Source organism: Rana temporaria, chromosome 4 (assembly GCF_905171775.1).
Source record: "Rana temporaria chromosome 4, aRanTem1.1, whole genome shotgun sequence".
In the NCBI taxonomy this organism is placed as follows: Eukaryota; Metazoa; Chordata; class Amphibia; order Anura; family Ranidae; genus Rana; species Rana temporaria.
This window is the reverse complement of record NC_053492.1, coordinates 35,640,153-35,662,936: the sequence shown is the minus strand read 5'-3', so window position 1 is coordinate 35,662,936 and position 22,784 is coordinate 35,640,153. Positions and strand designations below refer to the sequence as shown.

Sequence of the window (22,784 nt, the reverse complement as noted above, 5' to 3'; positions counted from 1 at the left end):
CAAAGTCTGTAGTGTTGGTGAAGCAGGGGTGGGTCTGGGGCCTCCACATAGCAAAGTTTGTAGTGTTGGTGAAGCAGGGGTTGGTGTGAGACCTCTACATAGCAAATTCTGTAGTGTTGACGAAGCAGAGGTGGATCTGGGTCCTACGCATAGCAAAATCTGTAGTGTTGGTAAAGCAGAGGCAGATTTGGGTCCGCCACATAGCAAAGTTTGTAGTGTGAAGCAGGGGTGTGTCTGAAACCTCCACATAGCAAATTCTGTAGTGTTGGTCAAGCAGGGGTGGATTTGGATCCTTGTAAGGAAGGGCATACCAAAAAACGAGATCGCTCCTCTGGACGGGTTTCTGTGCACAGGCTAATACACGTTCCCTTTCGTACTTGCAGGAATTGGGCACTTGTTAATGCGCATACCTGTGCTCGCTGGCACTCAGATGTTGGTGCCAAAATGGCTATTTAAACTGGGCCAGTGCTCAGGATCAGTGATGCCTTGTCTTCAGCCTCCTGTATCCCAATTCCGGTTGCTGACCTGGCTTGTCTTGACTATTCTCTGAACACCACCTGCACTGACCTTGGCTTGTTCCCTGACCTATGCTTCTGTCTGCTCTATTGACTCCTGCTTCTCTGATCAGTCCCAGACCCAGCTTGTTTCCAGACCACGCTCCTGACAGTACCCGATTCATCCTGTCTGGGTATGGCCCAGCCTGCCTGACTCTGCCTGCTGTCACCGGTACCGACTACCACGCTGCTGTTTCCGACTGACCTAAATTCTGCTACCCCCAACCATCTCACCTGCCCGCGGTCGCCAGCACCAACCTGCCAAAGTGTGCTGCCTACTAGCTTGCCTGCTACTGAAGCCTTTTGGAGACTTCACCTTCCCAGCATGGACACCTGCAAGGCTTACAAGCACTCGTGCCACTCTGTACTCCTGTGTCTCCTGTTCAAACTAGCAGGGGCCCCCAAGTCAGACAGTTCTATACATAGCAAATTGTGTAGTGTTGGTAAAGCAGGAGTGGGTCAGAATCATCTTATAGCAAAGTCTCTAGTGCTGATGAATCAGGGGCAGGTCTGGGTCCTTCACATAACAAAGTATGTAGTACTGATGGAGCAAGGGGCAAGTCTGGGTCCTCTGCACAGTGGTTCTTGGCAGTCCTGCATTCAGGGATAACCGGTTAACTGTAAAGACACAAATACAGCATTTTTCCAAAGAAGAGGGGCAAGTAGGAAATGGTGCTATTCTGGTGCTGGTTTGATGGTAGAAGAACTAATTCCCAAAGCTCAGTTTAAAAATCTAAATCTGGATGCAGAGGATTGGATTGCCATTTTAAGGGAATGCATTACCAAGATATGGGCTTGCTGGATGCATTATGCTTCCGGAATTGATGAAATACAACCCAGCCCGGCCATTCTCATTACACTCAGGGGAGGCATCTTTGAAAGCACTCCGACTTAGAAGCTAGAGGCCTTCTTAAACCCTTACGTCCACCACTGCCTTCCCCTTATTCCGGTCTACAGTGTGTACCCTTTTTGCAACATATATTAGCCCTCAGGGACTTCTTAGCCAGTGTGACTGACATTAGTTAAAGTGGAGCTTCCTACCCAAGACGGGAAGTTCCGCTTTAGGGACTCGTCTTGAAGAATTGGCACTTTTGAGAGGGGGGGGGGGCATGGGTACCAGATTGTGACAGGTACCTGCTCCCACTTCTGCATCGACCACCTAGGCGTTCGGAAGTCCTCCTTCCTCCCTCCCCCCTGCAGTCTTCCGAGTCACATCACAGGTCCCAGAAGGCTGTTTTACCATTCACGATATGCAGCGCTGCTCGCGCATACACAGTGGGCACCCGGCTGTGAAGTCGCAAGCTGTCACAGCCAGGTGCTTATAGTTAAGATGCCGGCGTTGAGGAAAGAAGACAGCAGGTAAAACCGGCTCAGGTGAGCACACCACTGGATCATGGGACAGGTTAGTGGCTGTTTTTTTAAAGTCATAAGCTACAGTTTTTTTTTTCCACAGGAGACAGAAGCTCCTCTTTAATGGCTCAACATCCTACTTAGACCTTACTGGGCCATATTCTGATTTTTAACTACGATTATTGTCGGAGTACATAGTTGAGGGCGCTAACCGTGCCCTGTTATACCTCATATCATACCCCCCTCAAGGATGATCTACTGGTGAACCTTATCCCCCACCTTTGTTTTTCATGTGTGCTCTTTAACGGCAGAGATTTAGTAGTGGTACTGAAAAACCCTTAGGCCCCATGTACATGGGACGCTGCTAAATGTACATTCAGAGGCAGTTAGACGCTTTTTCAACTGCCTCTGAACCTCATTCAATGTTATCCTATGTGACCATGTACACAGTCTATTTTTTTGCCGCTTTAGGCAGTTGCGTTTAACAGCGTTTCTTTGAAAGCAAAAAAATGGGTTCAGACGCTGAAGATTTCCACGTTTCAGCTGCTAAACGCGGGTAACCCGCGTTTAGCAGTATTTCGTTTATAGGCGTTTTTCGCTTTTGGCCATTTAAAAAATGAAAAAACATTTTTTAAACGCTTCTAAACGCAAACATGGCTAAACTGGGAAGCACTGCACCTACATTCAGTAGAAAATAACCTGAATGGCATGGTAAGGACTATTTTCCCTCATCTTTCGGTGTACAGTTCACACCTGTGCATGCTAGAGCGTTGTATCCTCTATACCAGTGATTCTCAACTCCAGTCCTCAAGGCACCCTAACAGATCCTGTTTTGAAACAAACTGGTCCCAGGAGAGAGCGGGGACCATTGGGGGCACGCAGTGCTACTCGTGCATGCACAGTAGGGAACCAGGCAGTGAAGCCGCAACGCTTCACTTCCTGATTCCCTCACCGAGGATGACAGCAGGGGAAGCCGAGAGACGAGCGATTGCGTGGCCTCGGCTGCCAACATCGCGGGTGCGCTGGATAGGTAAGTGTCCATTTTTTTAAAGTCAGCAGCTGCAGTATTTGTAGCTGCTGGCTTTTAAAAAAATAAAAATTTGGGTCGCCCTCCGCTTTAACTGGAAGTTCAACATGGCACCTCATGGCAAAGAACTCTCTGAGGATCTGAAAAAAAAAACAATTGTTGCTCTACATAAAGATGGCCTAGGCCAGTTATGGCGAACCTTGGCACTCCAGATGATTTGGAACTACATTTCCCATTATGCTCAACTACACTGCAGAGTGCATGAGCATCATGGGAAATGTAGTTTCAAAACATCTAGGGAGCCAAGGTTCCCATCACTGGCCTAGAAGACTGCCAAGACCCTGAAACTGAGCTGTAGCACAATGGCCAAGACCATACAGTGGTTTAACAGGACAGGTTCCACTCAGAACAGGCCTTCCCATGGTAGACCAAAGAAGTTGAGTGCACATGCTCAGCGTCATATCCAAAAGTTGTCTTTGGGAAATAGAAGTATGAGTGCTGTCAGCATTGCTGTAGAGGTTGAAGGGGTGGGGGGGGGGGGGGTTTGGGGTCAGCCTGTCAGTGCTCAGACCATACGCCACACACTGATTCAAATTGGTCTGCATGGCTGTCGTTGCAGAAGGAAGCCTCTTCTAAAAATGATGCACAAGAAAGCCCACAAACAGATTGCTGAAGACAAGCAGACTAAGGACATGGATTACCGGAACCATGTCCTGTGATCTAATGGGACCAAGATAAATGTATTAGGTTCATATGGGGTTAAGCGTGTGTGGCAGCTACAAGGTGAGGAATACAAAGACAAGTGTGTCTACAGTAAAGCATGGTGGTGAGAGTGTCATGGTCTGGGGCTGCATGAGTGCTGTCGGGACTGAGGAGCTACAGTTCATTGAGGGAACCATGAATGCCAACATGTACTGTGACATACTGCAGCAGAGCATGATCCCCTCCCTTCAGAGACTGGGCCACAGCGCAGTATTCCAACATGATATCGGCCCCAAACACACCTCCAGGATGACCACTGCCTTGCTAAAGAAGCTGAGGGTAAAGGTGATGGACTGGCCAAGCATGTTTTCAGACCTAAATCCAATTGAGCATCTGTGGGGCATCCTCAAATGGAAGGTGGAGGAGCGCAAGGTCTCCAACATCCACCAGCTCCGTGATGTTGTCATGGAGGAGTGGCAGAGGACTCCAGTGGCAACCTGTGAAGCTCTGGTGAACTCCATGCCCAAGAGGGTTAAGGCAGTGCTGGAAAATAATGGTGGCCACAAAAAATATTGTCACTTTGGGCCCAATTTGGACATTTTTACTTAGGGGTGTACTCATTTTTGTTGCCAGCGGTTTAGACATTAAAGCAGAGTTCCGGCCACAATTTCACTTTTTAAATATAAATACCTCTGTAATACACAAGCTTAAAGCGGAGTTCCGGCCACAATTTCACTTTTTAAATATAAATACCCCTGTAATACACAAGCTTAATGTATTCTAGTAAAGTTAGTCTGTAAACTAAGGTCCGTTTTGTTAGGTTGTTACAGCATTTAGACACTTTATAAAATAGAAATTGACTGGGGCCATCTTAAGTGTGGGCATCATGAAGCCAGACTGTATGACTTCCTGGATTTCAGCCTTGCAGATCTCGCACATGCTCAGTGCTGCACAAGCAGTGTCAGATCAGGTTTCAGCACCTGTGCTGTCCAAGTCACATGATTCTTTGAGACTGGGGAGTGCACAGACTCCTGGAAAGTTACACCCACTACATTCCCAGGAGTCTGTGCGGTGTAGGTTAGGAAGCATTAAGCACCTAAGTGCAGGAAGTGGGAAGATTAACTATTCTGCCTAGCAACAACACTTTGAAGGCATCTAAAAAGTGGAACTCCACTTTAATGGCTGAGTGAGTTATTTTGAGGGGACAGCAAATCTATACTGTTATACAAGCTGTACACTCACTACTTTACATTGTAGCAAAGTGTCATTTCTTCAGTGTTGTCACATGAAAAGATATAATAAAATATTTACAAAAATGTGAGGGGAGTACTCACTTTTATAAGATAATGACTGTATCACCCCTATTATATGATGTGTATTGCAGGTAAAAGTATAACATTTGCACATGCATTTAACTGCCTCATTTGCATAGAAAAGTAACCTTAACTGAAGGTGAAGTGGTCCTTGAAGGAGACAGCACAGCCCACACAAGTGATTAACCAGCATGGCTGATCTGATACACACAAAATACAAAAGTCCCCGTCATTTATGTCTATACACACCAGGGGTAGGATCGCTATATTAGCTGCTTCTTATTAGTGTAGTTATTCCTATAGTTGACATAGTATATATTTAAAAGCTTATATATAACCATGTCCATTTTCTAGGATCTGCATCTGTTGACTCTAGTAGTTGCCATAGACTCCCTCCTGCTCTGTTGGGTTTGGAGGCCCAAGTCCATGGTTGGTGCTAGAGCTGCAAAATTAATTGTTTAAAAAATCGTGATCTCGATTCAACCCCCCTGACGATCTCCAATGCAGAGTTTGACAATTCTTTCATATAACAAGTGGAGAGACTTATCTGCTCACTCAGCTGTCAAAAGAAAATATCCAGGCAGTCTGCCAAGTTTATAACATGAAACATTGTAACTAATGCTTCCTTCTTGGATCAAAGGGATAAACTTATTTGTGTAAAATCTGGGCAGTCTGCCAAGTTTGTAACAACATGAAACATTGTAACCAACTTCCTTCTTAGAGCAAATCTGTGTGTAAATGCAGGAATTTTAACCATTTAAAGTCCAAATCTATTTCCGACACTTGTTTCTTAAAGTGAAGGTTCCGCCAATTTTTTTTTTTTTAAAAGCCAGCATCTACAAATACTACAGCTGCTGACTTTTAAAAAAATGGACACTTACCTGTCCAGCGTGCCCTTGATGTCAAGCAATCGCTCGTCCCTTGGCAGCACCCGTCGCCATCCTTGGTTAGGGAATCGGGAAGTGAAGCATTGTGGCTTCACTGCCTGGTACCTTACTGCGCATTCGCGAGTAGCGAGCCGTGCCGTGCCGTCACTGGTCCCCGCTCTCTCCTGGGAACAGTGTATTCCCCAGGAGACAGCGAGAGGGGGTGTGTGGGTAGGGGCGTGTCTGCTGCACTAGTTGTTTCCCGGAAGTGGGTGCAATATCTGCACCCCCCTGAAAGGTGCCAAATGTGACACCGGAGGGGGGGGGGGGGGTTTCCGAAAAGCAGAAGCTCTATTTTTGGGTGGAGCTCCACTTTAAGTTAAAATCAATATTTTTTGCTAGAAAATTACTTGGAACCCCCAAACATTATATATATTTTATCAGAGACCCTAGGGAATAAAATGGCAATTGCTGCAATATTTTATGTCACACTGTATTTGCCCAGCAGTCTTTTGAATGCAATTTTACGAAAAAGTAAATTTAGCCCAATTTTTTTTGTTTTAATGTGAAAGATGTTACGCCGCGAGAATCGTGATCTATCCCCTAAGCAAGAGAATCGCGATTCTCATTTTAGCCAGAATCGTGCAGCTCGAATTGGTGCATTGGTTGATAATAATCGCACGTTTTTAAGTAATATGGCTTCTTCTCTGTGTACATTACTGATATCTCCTTGTAAGTAAAGAAATCAATATAAAATATCTGCAAACTTATTTATTTGTGAACATGATGTATAATGTTATTTAATTTGATCATAGAGATGTGATGTCCTTCACACCCCTGAAGAAAGATTTGAAATCCCCTAAAATGCGTCAGATTAACGTAAACACATCACATGTATGTGTATCAATCCGGACCGTTTTGCAATATATGACAACAGTGTATGATGATTTTGTATTTCAATACATTTTGTAAAGCTTTTTATAATCGATAATGTCTATAGTGTCACTGTACAGAGTATATCCACCATCTATCAAATATACACTATGACAGTTCATGACAAAACAGTTGATATATTGGATATTGTAAAGTAGAAGAATGGGTCTACAGAAGTTACCACAGTGATTGGTGAAGTCTCCTATGACAGTGACCAGGCCACAGCCACACTTCTACCTCTTTGGTAGTCACTGTTGTCTGTCCGTCCAACCCCAGCCACAGTTACTGCCCTCTGTCCATCCTTTCTTGGCCACAGTTGCGTCCTCTGTTTATCCGTTCTCAGCCACAGTGGCTGTCCTTTGCCTGTTTTTCGGCTTACAATCACCGTCCTCTGGTTCCCGGCCACAGTCTCTGTCCTATGTCCATCTGTTCCTGGTCACACAGTCTCTGTCCTTGGTCTGTCTGTTCCCCTCTTGCAGTCACATTTCATGCCCTCCTCCTCCTCCTCCTCGCACATGTCAAAGTCTGCAGTCTTGGGTAATGTTTGACAGACTTGGCCCTTCCTTGAGTAGAATCACCCCATCCGCTCTGCACTACAGGAGAATCTTCTCACTATTTATCAGATAGGCTAATGATTTCACCTTCCATTCTCCAGTTTTTTCTTTCCAGGGGATTTTAATCTGGTTGCAAACTGAAGGTGGATATACCTGGAGAATTTGGGATTTTTTTATTCAACCAATAGGTAGAACCGGGGGGAAAAAAAATGGAAGGACAGATTTCCACCATCCACACAAGCGATGTGGATGCGAAAATCTTCCCCTATAAATTAAAATATTTTTTGGGTGGACCCTTTAATACTGAGGTTGTATGGGCTGTAGCATAGTGTGGTATGTAGACAGTATAAAGAATTGTGTTGGATGGTGGAAATTGTATATCAGACAGGAAGAACAGGGGGTGGATAAACAAAAAGGCCCCCCAATCCTGCTGCATTGCGGCATGCTCTTCTATACCTATAAATAGAACTAGCACAACAATACCCCAATCTCTGGATAGTACAATTAATGCAGAATTCCTTTATTATCAGGAAAACAAACTCGCCTCTCACTTAACCGATTGATAACGCTGCACAGCTCCTGTGAACTCTCGTCTCCTGCAGAGAGGACGACGACGCACGGCGACAGAGAAAAATGCCTGCACCCCTTTGAGACGCTGTACTCCCTGACACTGTGCAACTCCCACTCACTGCATACACTCCATTATTTAAAAAAAAAAAAAATATTAACAGTAGTCTCGGCCCTCTTCACACCTTTCTATTGTTTTTGCATATTGGTGAATTTTCGCATGCTATTTAAAGACTGAACTATTTTGTTGCAGTATGGGCACAGTCACACCATATGCATTGGACAAGGCAATTTACCTTATGTGCATAGAAATTGATGAAATTAATTGTTTTGTCATTTTAATAAAAGGTAAAAAAAAAACAAAAAAAAAAAACATGTGAAGCGTTGTAACAACGCATGGCACTGCCCCTTTACAACACACACCAATGGGAGTGTATTATACAAAGCATAACACGTGTATGGCCCTAAATGACAATAAACAGCATGCACAAGCAAACCAAACAATATGAATGAAAGCAAGTGCTTAAATTGCAGAAAAACTCATGTGAAAATGTACCATTTTCAAATCGCCAAGGCATCGGTTGGGCTGAACTGTTCAGTCATAATTTTTGTATCCATAGGGTGCGTCATATAGTTCTCTGGCCTTTTTGCATGGTAATGTGTGCTTGCATTGTTCTTCGAAAATATGTTATTATTGCTTTTCACCCTAACTTTTTTGGCATTTATTTTGTGCAGATAAGCTAAAAAAAATGCATTTCTTGATATGCTTGCAGAGATGAGCTCCATGTATCCAAGGATCATATATGAAAAGGGAGAAGTCTCTGTGTAAATCAGCCAACTTTTATTTTCATAAACCTTACATTGCGGTTAAAAAATTCAAGCATGAATAATTCCTAGCGGCGGTGTCAACCTGCCAACTTGCTCAGATAGCGTTGCAAGTACTCTCCGATCTGACGCGTTTCCATACAACTGTCGTCTACTTGGAAATGGAGACTCAATGTACGTTTACCGATACCTTTTTGAAATAAAAGTTGTAACACTATGAGGCTTCTCCCTTTTCATATATGATCCTTAAATACATGGAGCTCATCCCTGCAAGCGTACCAAGACATGCCATTTGAAACCTCTACACCTGCGATTATTCCTGCACAAGCTTCCTTGATCTCTGTAATAGGGATCCATCAGAAATGGTAAAAAAGCCACCCTCTTTTCTTGTGGATGGAACACCTTTTTTTGAACACTGGTAGTCACGAAGTGGAATATATTTACACATTTGTCATTTTTCATTAGGTGTGTGGTTTTACTTATGGACTTGAGTTTATTTATTTAATCCCCCTTTTTTCTGCACAGAATTTTTTCATATACCGTATATACTCGAGTATAAGCCGAGTTTTTCAGCACATTTTTTTGTGCTGAAAATGCCCCCTTCAGCTTATACTCGAGTCACCTTTTTGCACCTGATCTCCCGGAATTTGGGGACCCGGTTCTTGCCGGCCGTAGGTCCCCTGGACCCGGAACTTGGCACACATGCAGCCCTATTTCTTCTCTACAAGTGTCCACAGTTTGTTGTCCGGAGGACCTACAGTCGGGGAGCACCGATTTTTCAAAGCCAGGAACCCCTTCCATAGACTCCCATTTTTAACTGTAATTTCTCCGGTGATTTTGGGGACCCGGTACCGGCTGTCGTAGGTCCCCTGGGCCCGGAACTTGGCACACATGTAGCCCCATTTCTCATCAAGTGTGCAAAGTTTGTTGTCTGGGGGACCTACGGCTGGGGAGCACCGATTTTTCAAAGCCGGGCACCCCTTCCATAGACTCCCATGTTAAACGTCACTCTAGTCATGGGCACAGTGAGGCATGCACATGGGCACAGTGAGGCATGCACATGGACACAGTGAGGCATGCAGATGGACACCCTAGGCTTATACTCAAGTCAATATGTTTTCCCATTTTTTTGTGGTAAAATTAGGTACATCGACTTATACTCGCGTATATACAGTATATATATTTTACACATACACACACACACACACACACACTTAGATATATCTATATAAAAACTTTTGTTTGAGCACTTGGGAAGAATTGTCTTCACAATGTGATATTCAACCAAATTAACACACATCAGTTTCGTTTTGTTTACTTTATTCCTTCAAAAGATTTGGGTTGCAGCAGTTCCAGACCAGCGCAGAGATATATATTTACTTATGAAAAAACGCATTGTGCTTCTATTAGAGCGAGTAGACCTCAATAGACTTAAATGGGGAAACGCAGGCCAAGTGCAGCATTCAGGACTCTCCAACAAGCTTTATTTCAGTAAGGTAGCAGCAATGAGCTCTACAGAAGAGGATGGCTTTGTGTTTGTTCGTCAGTGTGGTTTGCATCATCAAATGCACATAAACTTGACCATGTAGTTTAGCTTAAAAAAGCCGTGTCTGGGTGGTTGAAGGCCTTGTCCAAGACAAAAGTCCTACTTGCATCTTTGTTAGCCTTGTGCACACAGAGTTCACACCTAAGTCTTGCAGAGTAAAATGTCCAGTTCTTTCCTGTGCCAATACAGGTTCCTTTTTAGGGCCTTGTACACATGAAAGTTCACATGCTCCTGAGTCTTGAAGCATAAAATGTCTAGCATCTTCTTGCGCCTGCAGAGCTGCGAGGTTATGTACTGTACAGCCATCAATGCAAGTAAATGACAGTACATGGCCAGCTGCTTGTAAACATTAATGGCTTCTTCATCAGCATTTACCCAAGCATGTATATTCGGGGATATACACTATATGCGTATTTGCAGGTAAACACTGATGCAGAAACCATCAGCGTTTAGAAGCAGCTGGTCATGTACAGCCATTCATTTGCATTGATGGCTGTACATGACCCAGAGGCTCTCCAGGTGCAGAAGTTGCCAGACATTTTATGCTTAAAGACTCAGGAGTGTGTGAAAGTCTATATGCATGAGGGAAACAAGAAAATGGAGCTCTGGAAGCTGTTCCCATACAAAGGCAGGCAGGAAGACAAAGGACTAGTCACCAGTATTATCTGTGGGCTCCGTGCAGTTGATCTTTCTTCATTATTGAATTACCACTGCCTTGCTCTGCACTGTATCTCTGTGTAGTGGTGGCCATCCTAATAGAAACAGGACTTTGTGGTGGCGACCATCCTAATAAAAGCAGGACTCTGTGGCGGCGGCCATCCTTATAGAAGCAGGACTTTGTAGTGGCGGCCATCCTAATAGAAGCAGGACTTTGTAGTGGCGGCCATCCTAATAGAAGCAGGACTTTGTAGTGGCGGCCATCCTAATAGAAGCAGGACTTTGTGGTGGCGGCCATCCTAATAGAAGCAAGACTTTGTGGTGGCGGCCATTCTAATAGAAGCAGGACTTTGTGGTGGCGGCCATCCTAATAGAAGCAGGACTCTGTGGTGGCGACCATCCTAATAGAAGCAGGACTCTGTGGTGGCGGCCATCCTAATAGAAGCAGGACTTTGTGTGGTGGTGGACATCCTAATAGAAGCAGGACTTTGTGGTGGCGGCCATCCTAATAGAAGCAGGACTTTGTAGTGGCGGCCATCCTAATAGAAGCAGGTTTTTGTGGTGGCGGCCATCCTAATTGAAAGAGGACTTTGTGGTGGCGGCCATCCTAATAGAAGCAGGACTTTGTGGTAGTGCCCATCTTAATAGAAGCAGGACTTTGTGGTAGTGACCATCTTAATAGAAGCAGGACTTTGCTTTCTCATGCCAGAACCTCCCTCTGATGACTAGTGAACTGATGCGTGGAGAGGTAAGAGGCACATACATACATACACACATACATATACACACACACACACACACACACACACACACACACACACAATGAATAAAGCAGAAGCAGGGAGATCCTTGCACTGCAGCTCCTCAGGTACACCTTCCTCTCCAGCAAGGAGAACAGTGAGCAGCACACCACTAAATTTCACTTCAAACCTTCTGAGAGTAGCAGTCAGAGGCAGCAGTGCCTTAGATGTCACACTGCAAACAAAGATTCTAGGCTATCAAACATCCACATACCAAAAAGGCACTTCTATTTTCAGGTGGAATTTCGGCCAAAAATGTAGTTTTCAGAATACGGAGTAGGCATAAAGAACACAGCAAATCTTCCATTTTGAAATACAGTTCCATTTGAAAAGGTCAAGGCTACAATGTTTACGCGGCTTCAGCGTGTGTAATGTTTTTGAGGAAGGTACCATACATTTTTTTCAAATTTAGAATTGGATAAAATGTATGAAATTGCGACTTCCCATACAGCGTGCTAAAGTGGGGTTGATTTACTAAAACAGGAGAGTGAAAAATCTGGTGCAGCTCTGCACAGAAACCAATTCCAGGTTTTAGTTTCAAAGGTTAATTGAACAAGCTAAAGTTAGAAGCCGATTGGCTACTATGCCAGCTGCACAGGTTTTGCATGCTCCATTTTAGTAAATCAACCCCATTGTGTTCTCATAAAGGCTCATTTACACCACAACACGTGCCACACTAACCCACTGCAGGTACATGTGCTGTAGATTGACATTCAACACCCCAATGCACACCTATGTAATGGGGTGCTGGACACTATACATTACGGTTAGCTGCAACTACTCGAACACCTCTGGCAGTGTTCCAGCTTATCCCAACCCCTGTTAAGGATATCCAGAAGCAGAATTATACAGAGCGGAGAGATGGATAATGAGAAAACCGCACAATATATCTATCACAAGGAGAACTCTCTGCCTCTGGTAAAGAAAAATGATGCAATAAAAGAGGAAATAAAGGGAGGAAATTGGGCGTGAAATCCTTGTCAATATGCAATCGATTCTGTGAGAGATAATTATTCTCATGTGAAGTACAATGGATGACTGTTTGGTTATACGACATGGCAGAAAAAAAGTTCTAGAGGTTCATCTATTACACGGGACTTGTACAACCCTTTCCAATACAGGAAGACCAGGCAGGTTAAGGCGAGGTGGACCAAAATCCCTCCACTGAAAACAACTAGCAAGGTCACCCCCTTTATCACATATCCCCGCAGCTAAAGTCCTATTCCCCATGGAAAGCAGACCTGTAACATACAGTGGGGATCGAAAGTTTGGGCACCCCAGGTAAAAATTTGTATTAATGTGCATAACGAAGACAAGGAAAATCTCCAAAAGGCATCAAATTACAGATTAGACATTCTTATAATATGTCAAAAAAAGTTAGATTTTATTTCCATCATTTACACTTTCAAATTGACAGAAAACAAAAAAATGGCATCTGCAAAAGTTTGGGCACCCTGCAGAGTTAATATCTTTTACTGCCCCCTTTGTAAACGCTTTTTGTAGCCAGCCAAGAGTCTTTCAATTCTTGTTTGAGGTATCTTTGCCCATTCTTCCTTACAAAAGTCTTCCAGTTCTTTGAGATTCTGGGCTGTCTGTCACGCACTGCTCTTTCAAGTCTATCCATAGATTTTCAATTATATTGAGGTCAGGAGATTGTGAAGGCCATGGCAAAACCTTCAGTTTACGCCTCTTGTAATCCCCCGTGGATTTTGAGGTGTGTTTAGGATCATTATCCATTTGTAGAAGCCATCCTCTCTTTAACTTCAGCTTTTTCACAGATGGCATCAAGTTACCATCCAAAATTTGCTGAAATTTTATTGAATCAATTTTTCCTTCTACTCGTGAAATGTTCCCTGTGCCACTGGCTGCAATACAACCCCAAAGCATGATTGATCCACCCCCATGCTTAACAGTTGGACAGAGATTCTTTTCATTAAATTCTGTGCCCTTTCTTCTCCAAACGTACCTTTGCTCATTCCGGCCAAAAAGTTACATTTTAACCTCATCGGTCCACAGTCCACAGACACAGGGAAAGCTGCAGATAGTACCATATTATGGAGACATGTACAGGGAGGGAGAGGAGACACAGGGAGAGCTGCACATAATAGCGTATGATGGAGACATGTACATGGAGGGTGAGGGGGGAGGAGGAGACACAGGGAAAGCTGCAGATAGCAGCGTATGATGGAGACTTGTACAGGGAGGGGGGGGGGGAGGAGGAGACACAGGGAGAGATGCAGATAGCAGTGTATGATGGAGACACGTACTGACTCCGGTGTCAGAACTCTGCAGCCCTGATACATGGGAGTCAGTGCAGAGAGGGGGAGGGTAGACACTGGTAGGATCAGCCAGATATTTCATACACAGCACAAGCACTATAACAGACTTTAAAGGAACAGGATCTTTATTTATTTTTTGGGGATAACAAACGTTTTAATGGTGCCAAAACACACAAAAAAATATTTTGTTATAAAAACATCTTTATTGGAGTCCAAAGTTACACATGTATAGGAATGGAAATAGATATTGATTAGAGGTTACCCCCCCCCCCACACCCATAGAGGCTGGGTGTTTAATAATAAGAAACAGAAGCACTGTAGATTACTCCCCCGCATTTGAAAATTAAGAACCAGTTCCCTTTCTGACTCCATTCATTTTAGTGGGTTGGCATAACTGCCAGGCAACCAGAATTTTTTATAGGAAGGCCACCATTAGTGATCCCTGTGTCTCTGTCATGTTGGGTTTATTTATTGTCCCTGGCATTGGAATTTTGAAATTTTCTCTGTATAATTTAAGAATATATATATATTTATATATATATGGTGAAAGTGCTAAACCTGATTCTTCTTTTTTAATTGCAGATGTACGCAGTATTTACTGCAGAGACAGCTCACAAGGCAGAACTGCCCTAGTGAGCGAGACAGAATATAAATGCTACATTGAGGCTCCACCAGCATGTGAGGTTCAAACAGAGACTTCACCAGCATGTGAGGTTCAAACAGAGACTTCGCCAGCATGTGAGGTTCAAACAGAGACTTCGCCAGCATGTGAGGTTCAAACAGAGACTTCACCAGCATGTGAGGTTCAAACAGAGACTTCGCCAGCATGTGAGGTTCAAACAGAGACTTCGCCAGCATGTGAGGTTCAAACAGAGACTTCGCCAGCATGTGAGGTTCACACAGAGACTTCGCCAGCATGTGAGGTTCACACAGAGACTTCACCAGCATGTGAGGTTCACACAGAGACTTCACCAGCATGTGAGGTTCACACAGAGACTTCACCAGCATGTGAGGTTCACACAGAGACTTCACCAGCATGTGAGGTTCACACAGAGACTTCACCAGCATGTGAGGTTCAAACAGAGACTTCACCAGCATGTGAGGTTCAAACAGAGACTTCACCAGCATGTGAGGTTCAAACAGAGACTTCACCAGCATGTGAGGTTCACACAGAGACTTCACCAGCATGTGAGGTTCACATGGAGACACCACCTGAATGTCACATTCATGTTGAGAATCCAGCACATGTTGGGAACCCACCAACAAAACAGGACAGTCATAGGAATATCTCCTCCCATGAAGATGAGGGCAAGCTTACAGAAAAGGATATGCAGATCCTGGTGATAGGGGATTCTGTCATTAGAGGAACAGAGAGGGCAATCTGTCAGAATGACGGTGATCGACAAACAGTATATTGTTTCCCGACCGCACGAGTTTGGGACATTGCAGATCGGATGGATGGAGTGTTGGATGTGGCTGGGGAGGACCCAGCTGTCATGGTACATATTGGAACCAACGACAACATTAGAAGAAAATGGTGCGCCCTACAAAATGATTTCAGGGACTTAGGAGCTATACTGAAGAGAACCTCAAGGCGGTATTTCAGAAATACTGCCTGTACCTCGAGCCACACCAAGGAGGCAGCAGGAGTTTAGGGAGCTTAGCAGGTGGCTGAATAACTGGTGCAGAAGCAGGGGTTTGGCTACATGGAGACCTGGACTGACTTTTCAATTGGTTTCTTGCTCTACAGCAGGGATGGACTGCACTTAAATGAACAGGGTGCAGCTCTGTTGGCAAAGAAAATAGCCCAAAAGTTGGGAATTTCTTTAAATCAACCACGTGTCATTCACATGAAGACTCCTTCAGTGTGCAACGTTTCTGTTGAGACTTTCCCACTAAGACTCCTCCAGAATGCGACGCTCACAACGAGACTCGTCCAGAATGCGACGCTCACAACGAGACTCCTCCAGAATGCGACGTTCACAACGAGACTCCTCCAGAATGCGACGTTCACAACGAGACTCCTCGAGAATGTGACGCTCACAACGAGACTCCTCCAGAATGCGACGTTCACAACGAGACTTCCTCCAGAATGTGACGCTCACAACGAGACTTCCTCCAGAATGTGACGCTCACAACGAGACTCCTCCAGAATGTGACGCTCACAACGAGACTCCTCCAGAATGTGACGCTCACAACGAGACTCCTCCAGAATATGACGTTCACAACGAGACTCCTCCAGAATGTGACGTTCACAACGAGACTCCTCCAGAATGTGACGTTCACAACGAGACTCCTCCAGAATGTGACGTTCACAACGAGACTCCTCCAGAATGTGACGTTCACAACGAGACTCCTCCAGAATGTGACGTTCACAACGAGACTCCTCCAGAATGTGACGTTCACAACGAGACTACTCCCGAATGTGACATTCACAACGAGACTACTCCCGAATGTGACATTCACAACGAGACTACTCCCGAATGTGACATTCACAATGAGACTCCTCCCGAATGTGACATTCACGAGACTACTCCAGAATGTGACATTCACAACGAGACTCCTCCAGAATGTGACATTCACAACGAGACTAGTCCAGAATGTGACATTCACAACGAGACTCCTCCAGAATGTGACATTCACAACGAGACTCCTCCAGAATGTGACATTCACAACGAGACTCCTCCAGAATGTGACATTCACAACGAGACTCCTCCAGAATGTGACATTCACAACGAGACTCCTCCAGAATGTGACATTCACAACAAGACTCCTCCAGAATGTGACATTCACAACAAGACTACTCCAGAATGAGACATTCACAATGAGGCTCCTCCAGAATGTGATGTTCACAATGAGACCCCTCCAGAATGTGACAATCGCGTAAAGAATTTACTAGCATGTGACTTTCACACAGAGACTCCATCAGCATGTGACGAAGATGTGTGCAAGGTTACCAGAAAGGATAGGCACATACTAGTGGTAGGGGATTCAGTTATTGGAAGAATACAGAGGGCAATCTGTCACAAAGACCATTATCGCCAAACGGCATGTAGAAGAAGACTCAACAAAAAGTTTGAGGGACCCTCCCAGGGGCCAGGTACGGCTGTACCAACACAGGTCCCAGTAACTGCAGGATCGTCCCATCAACCCTCTATTTACCTTTCTGCAGCTTCTGAATCACCATCAATGTAGCTGGACAAACAAGACAATTGGCTGTTCCTAGAAGAAATTCAACAAAAAAGTCGGAGGAACCCTCCCAGGGACCAGGTACGGCTGTACCAACACATGTCCCTACACTGGTGGCGGCTGCCACTCCAGTAACTGGAGGGAGGGTCTTCCCATCAGCCCTCTATTTACCTTTCTGCAGCTTCTGCAGAAGCTTTAAGGTTCGACAATACATTGCCCAAACATAATCACCTGTAAAAATAAGTGTCTGAGATGTTGGTGGTAAACAGCCTGCTAGGCCCGAGGGGAACCGAACCAAGCCCTCCAAAAGTTGCCAAGAGTGTAAATGTAGACATTAAGCTTTAAGGTTAATCAAAAATATAACACTCTAAAGAGAAAGGTAGAACAAAGGGGGAGTAAGGAAGAGGGAGAGAGGAGGAAAGGGGCGAAAAGGGAAGGTTGGAGGAAGAAGGGGTGAGGGTTTGGGGGAACCCCCACATACCTTCCTTACCCGCAACTTTCCATCCCCCCTACTTTCCTCCCTCTCTGCCCCTCCATACTCCCCCTCACCTTGTTCTACCTTTCCCTTAGAATGTGATATTTTTGATTAACCTTAAAGTATAATGGTCTACATTTACACTCTTGGCAACTTTTGGATATGAGGTAGCTTTTGGAGGACACGGTTTGGTTCCCCCCGGGCCCTAGCAGGCTGTTACCACCAACATCTTAAGCACGTTTTTACAGGTGATATGTTTGATCTATGTATTGTCGATCGACCTAAAGTAATTGATTATGGTGTGAAGTTTGGAGGCCGGTATTTTTTAAGGCGTGTGTTTGAACCGGCTATGAGAGGAGGTTGAAGGCCGGATGTTTTGAGGCGTGTGTTGGACTGGCTATAAGTGAAGGTTAAAGGGCCAGTATTTTTTTGAGGTGTATGTTGGACCAGCTATGAGGAGGTTGATGGTCCGGTATGTTTTTGAGGCGTGTGTTGGGACCAGGCTATGAGGGGAGGTTGGAGTCGTATGTTTTTGAGGAGTGTGTTGGACCGGCTATAAGGGGAGGTTGGAACTCTTTTTGTCTTCAGAGGTGGGATAAGTCTTTTCAGCTTTCTTTAGGCTTTCTCTGCTGGAGAAATGAGAACTCTTCCCGCCAGTGAGGTCCTTCATGAGAAGTCTAAGGCCTTCACTCACACGGGTGTATGAATCTGTACCCTGTGTGGGGGCTGTGTTAAACCCCAAAAAGGACATCCATGTTGGTGCAGTTGCACGGACGGACCCTGGGTGCGTTCGGGCCGTGCACCGCACCCACACAGATGCCACATTGGGTACAGTCACTGCACCCCAGTTGACAGCAATGGGACTGCCTACACGGGATGCTGGGAACATCAGTGCATCCCCATTCTGGTAAACATGGGCCCTCCCATGGGGTACGGATTAATACCCTCGTGTGAATGAGGCCTAAGGGTGAATGGAATATTTAGCTCCATTGTGTTGCTAATTTGGGGGAACTCTTGTTATTTGGGTGTGTTTTATTATAGGAGTGTTATATATTGTTGTTTAGGATAAGTTTGGATTTCTTGTGAAGGTACTTTAAGTGAACATACGTGATTTACCCCGCTCAGCGTGGGGCGAGCCTTAGAGAACAGAGGCCGCATATGGGCAGCACAAAGGCTTAGGGGTTAGCCTTGCACCACTAGGGTCCTTGTTTCAGATTCTGACCAGGACACTATCTGCATGGAGTTTGCATGTTCTCCCTGTGCTTGCATGGGTTTCCTCTGGGTACTCCGGTTTCCTTCTACACTACATGCTACTTTTGCGTTGGCGGTGCAGTGGTAAGCATAGCTGCCTTCCAAGCAGCTGACCCGGGTTCGATTCCCGGCCAACACCATCTCCAATACTTGGAGTCCTCAGAGAGAAAAGCGATATACAAGGTCAATACGGAGTATATTAGCGGTGGAACATTACACCTCCTCAACTGTCTAGATTTAGTTTCAAATACAAAAATCCTTCATTGCTGCAGACCTCAGCACACGCCATGTGTGATGTAACCACTTATAGACTACAATAAATATATACAGCATCTCACAAAAGTAAGTACACTCCTCTGTGTGCGGGAGATCACATACAGTATGTCACAAAAGTAAGTACACCCCTCGCATTTGTGTAAATCATTTATTCTATCTTTTGATGTGACAACACTGAAGAAATTACACTTTGTATCTACAATGTAAAGTAGTGAGTGTACAGCTTGTATAACGGTGTAAATTTGCTGTCCCCTCAAAATAACTCAACACACACATTAAAGGAGTTCTCTGACCTAAAACTTTTAACCCCCGCTGTGCCCGGGCTGTAAAAAAATAGAAAATAAACTTTCACTTACCTGCCTACGATCCCCGTTGTTCCGATATCGCCGTCCCGTTCTCCCGGTCCCGGTCTCTTCCGCTTCCTGTGTGTCGGTGACTCATAGTGCGCTCAGCCTATCAGTGGCCGCGACGGGACATTGCTGCGGCCGCTGATAGGCTGAGCGCACTATGAGTCACCGACACACAGGAAGCGGAAGGGGCCCGGGACCGGAGAACGGGACGGCGATATCGGAACAACGGGGGATCGTAGGCAGGTAAGTGAAAGTTTATTTTCTATTTTTTTACAGCCTGGGCACAGCGGGGGTTAAAAGTTTTAGGTCAGAGAACTCCTTTAATGTCTAAATCTGAATTTTATACAGGACAGTCAATGGAAGAAAGTGTAGAACTCTTGTCATTTGGAAGCTCAACCAGCCAAAAGTAAAAGTATCACAAAACTGAGCACATTGCCTGAAACTAGACAAAAATACTTACGTTTTGATGTATAAATTGTGTATGACAAGTAGATCTTGTGGGCGTGAGAGCAATTTATAGAAAAGGAACAAAGATATTTTTTTTAAAGCTCGGTGCTGTAGCGATGACATCATCCACTCTAAGAAACCCCATAGACCACGGGTGCTTAACCTGTGGCCCTCCAACAGTTGAGGAACTACAAGTCCCATCGCACCTCTGCCTTTCGGAGTCAATCAGCAACTTGCAGTGCCTCATGGGACTTGTAGTTCTGCAACAGCTGGATGGCCGCAGGTTGAGCACCCAGGCCATAGACACTCTGTTAAAATCGATAACATTTCAGGAAATGTTTACTAAACTTAAACAGCTTTTTCACAACAACTATTGTGAAAAAAATATTTTGAGGAAATCTTAACGTTTGTTTGGTGTCTGTAGGTGAAAGTATGAAGGAGCTGAAACTTTTGGTAGCGGAGAAGATTTTAAGGATTTGAAGCGTGCGTTCATTGACTTCAATGTTAAAAAAAAAAGTGTCTAAAAGCTTAATATTTTAAAAAGAATTAATAGTAGAACAAAAGTTGAAGAGGTCCCATCATTAGCTGAAAGAGCTGAACATTTTAAAAGTCTTAATAGCTGAAAGTATGCAGAAGTTACGCAGAGCCAAAAAACTTACGGAATAAAATTAAAATTAAAATTAATAAGAATAATAAAAAACTAATAACAATACTGAGCATATTGCTATTGAGCATTCCCACTAACTAGGGGTTTCCAAACCTTCTAAACAAAAGGCCAATTTACTGTCCATCTGACTTTAGGGGGTCAAGACTATGGCCAGTGGGAGCAAACCATGCACCATCATCGGTTTTAAAGGGAGGAATTGTGCCCCATTGTTGGCATCAGTGGCAGGAATGGTGCCCCATCATTAGTGTCAATTGGAGGAATGAGATGGCCCATCATTGGTGTAAGTTAGAGGACGAGTGCACCAAGGTACGGATACAGGTAAGAAAGAGTCACATCTGGCCTCTGGGCCGCAGTTTGGAGACCACTGGATTAAAACCTTCCCTGCTACAGCCAAAACCAAAAATAAATGTTAATGTAAACTTTTTTTTTGGAGTCCATTGACTTACACATTTATAAACTGTGGGCTACACTGAGGGAAAAGCTATTCGTACTTTCATTCCGGCCCTCATAATTTATTCCATAAAGTATTTTTTGATGTCTTTATCGCACCTCTGGCATGCCAGAATGTGTTTTGTCATCCTTGTACCATTTGTAAAATAATACTTATTCTTACAATTTACTGACCAGACTATATGCTGTGATGGTGGAGAACATTAAAAGGAATAATTTAAAGGTCCAAAAAAATTTACTAATTTGTCAGACAAATTTACCCTCTTACATGTCAATTAAGACCTGAGGGGACAGAAACCATCATCCACTGTATCCCAACAATCATCCAACTGTAAGAGGTAGAAGATAGAGCCTGCAAGCAAAACGAAACTGGAGCCTTTCTCTTGCAGGGCCTCCCTAGTGACAGAAATGCATTGAGAATTACTGTTACTTGAATTGTATTCCAGGATTTGCTTGTCTTCAGCTGAGAGAACTTGCAATAATTTAATACTTTACAAAAACTCATAGAAATCTTTCATTAAAGTGATTGTAAAGTCTTGGTTTTTGTTTTAGTTAAAAATAACAAACATGTTATACTAAGAGCCGGTTCACACTGGGGCGACTCGTCAGGCGACTCAGCCGCCTGACAAGTCGCGTCCCATTCTTTTCAATAGAAATGTTCTAATAGGAGCGACGCAAGTCGCTCCAACTTAGAAAAAGGTTCTTGTACGACTTTGGGGGCGACTTGGGGTGACTTGCATTGACTTCTATACAGAAGTCATTTTGCAAGTCGCCTCTGAAGTTGTCTTCAGGTCACCTTGCCGAGTCGCCCCCAAAGTCGTGCCGCCCCAGTGTGAACCGGCTCTTACTGTCCTGTGCAGTGGTTTTGACAGAGCAGCCCAGATCTGCCTCTTCTCGGGTCCCTCTTTGGTGCTCCTGGACACTTCCTCCTATTGGGTGCCTCCACAGCAAGCAGCTTGCTCTAGGGGCACCCAAGCTGAGCCACAGCTCCCCGCGCCCATTAAGACACAAAAGCCGTAACCTGGCCCACCCCCTTTCTCTCCCCATTGGTCGAATGACTTTAACAGCAGCGTCTCAGCCAATGGGGTAGTCCCAAGCAGCCGAGACACTCTTGCAACATTGCTGGATAGAGATGGGGCTCAGGTAAGTACTAGAGGGGCTAAGGGGCGCTGCTCCACACATAGTTTTTTTTTATTTCAATGCATAGAATGCATTAAGATAAAAAAAAAACCTCTTCCTTTACAACCACTTAAAGGGCTTTATGTTATATAGTTTGAATATGTCATAGATAAATGATTTATCATTGTACAATAATATTGTACACATTTTTTCTCTCTCTGTGTTTGAGAAAAAAATGGCTTTGAAAAAAAATAAAAAAAAATAAATAAAAAGTGTTTGTTAACACCAACAAAAAATATATATATATATATCCTGTTACTTTAAAACACGGTATATAGCACAGTGCTTGTGCTGTGTCATTTGGCCCCCTGTAACACCTGAAATACCTGGCTGATCCTTCCTGGTTTTGCCCTCCCCTTTGTAAACTTACCACGGTATATCATGGCTGCTGAGCCCTGACACTGTGGTCAGCTTATGTGCCTTAGTCATCCACTGTGTCTCCTGTCTCTCCCCCTCTCTTTCCTGCTTGTCAGCTCCGTGTCTGTGCCCACCCCCTTCCTATCCTGCGGCTTAAATTAGGGTTAAAT

The 22,784-nt window shown here is 44.4% G+C and overlaps 1 protein-coding gene and 1 non-coding gene across 9 annotated transcripts in view; one reads left to right on the top strand and one right to left on the bottom strand.

The window, feature by feature from the left end:
* Window positions 1-22,784, bottom strand: part of DTNB (dystrobrevin beta) — a 241,174-nt gene that overhangs the window by 113,857 nt on the left and 104,533 nt on the right. The gene's annotated exons all lie outside the window — the stretch shown is intronic.
* Window positions 18,956-19,027, top strand: TRNAG-UCC. The gene has a single exon. It is a non-coding gene; the product is annotated as a tRNA-Gly (tRNA).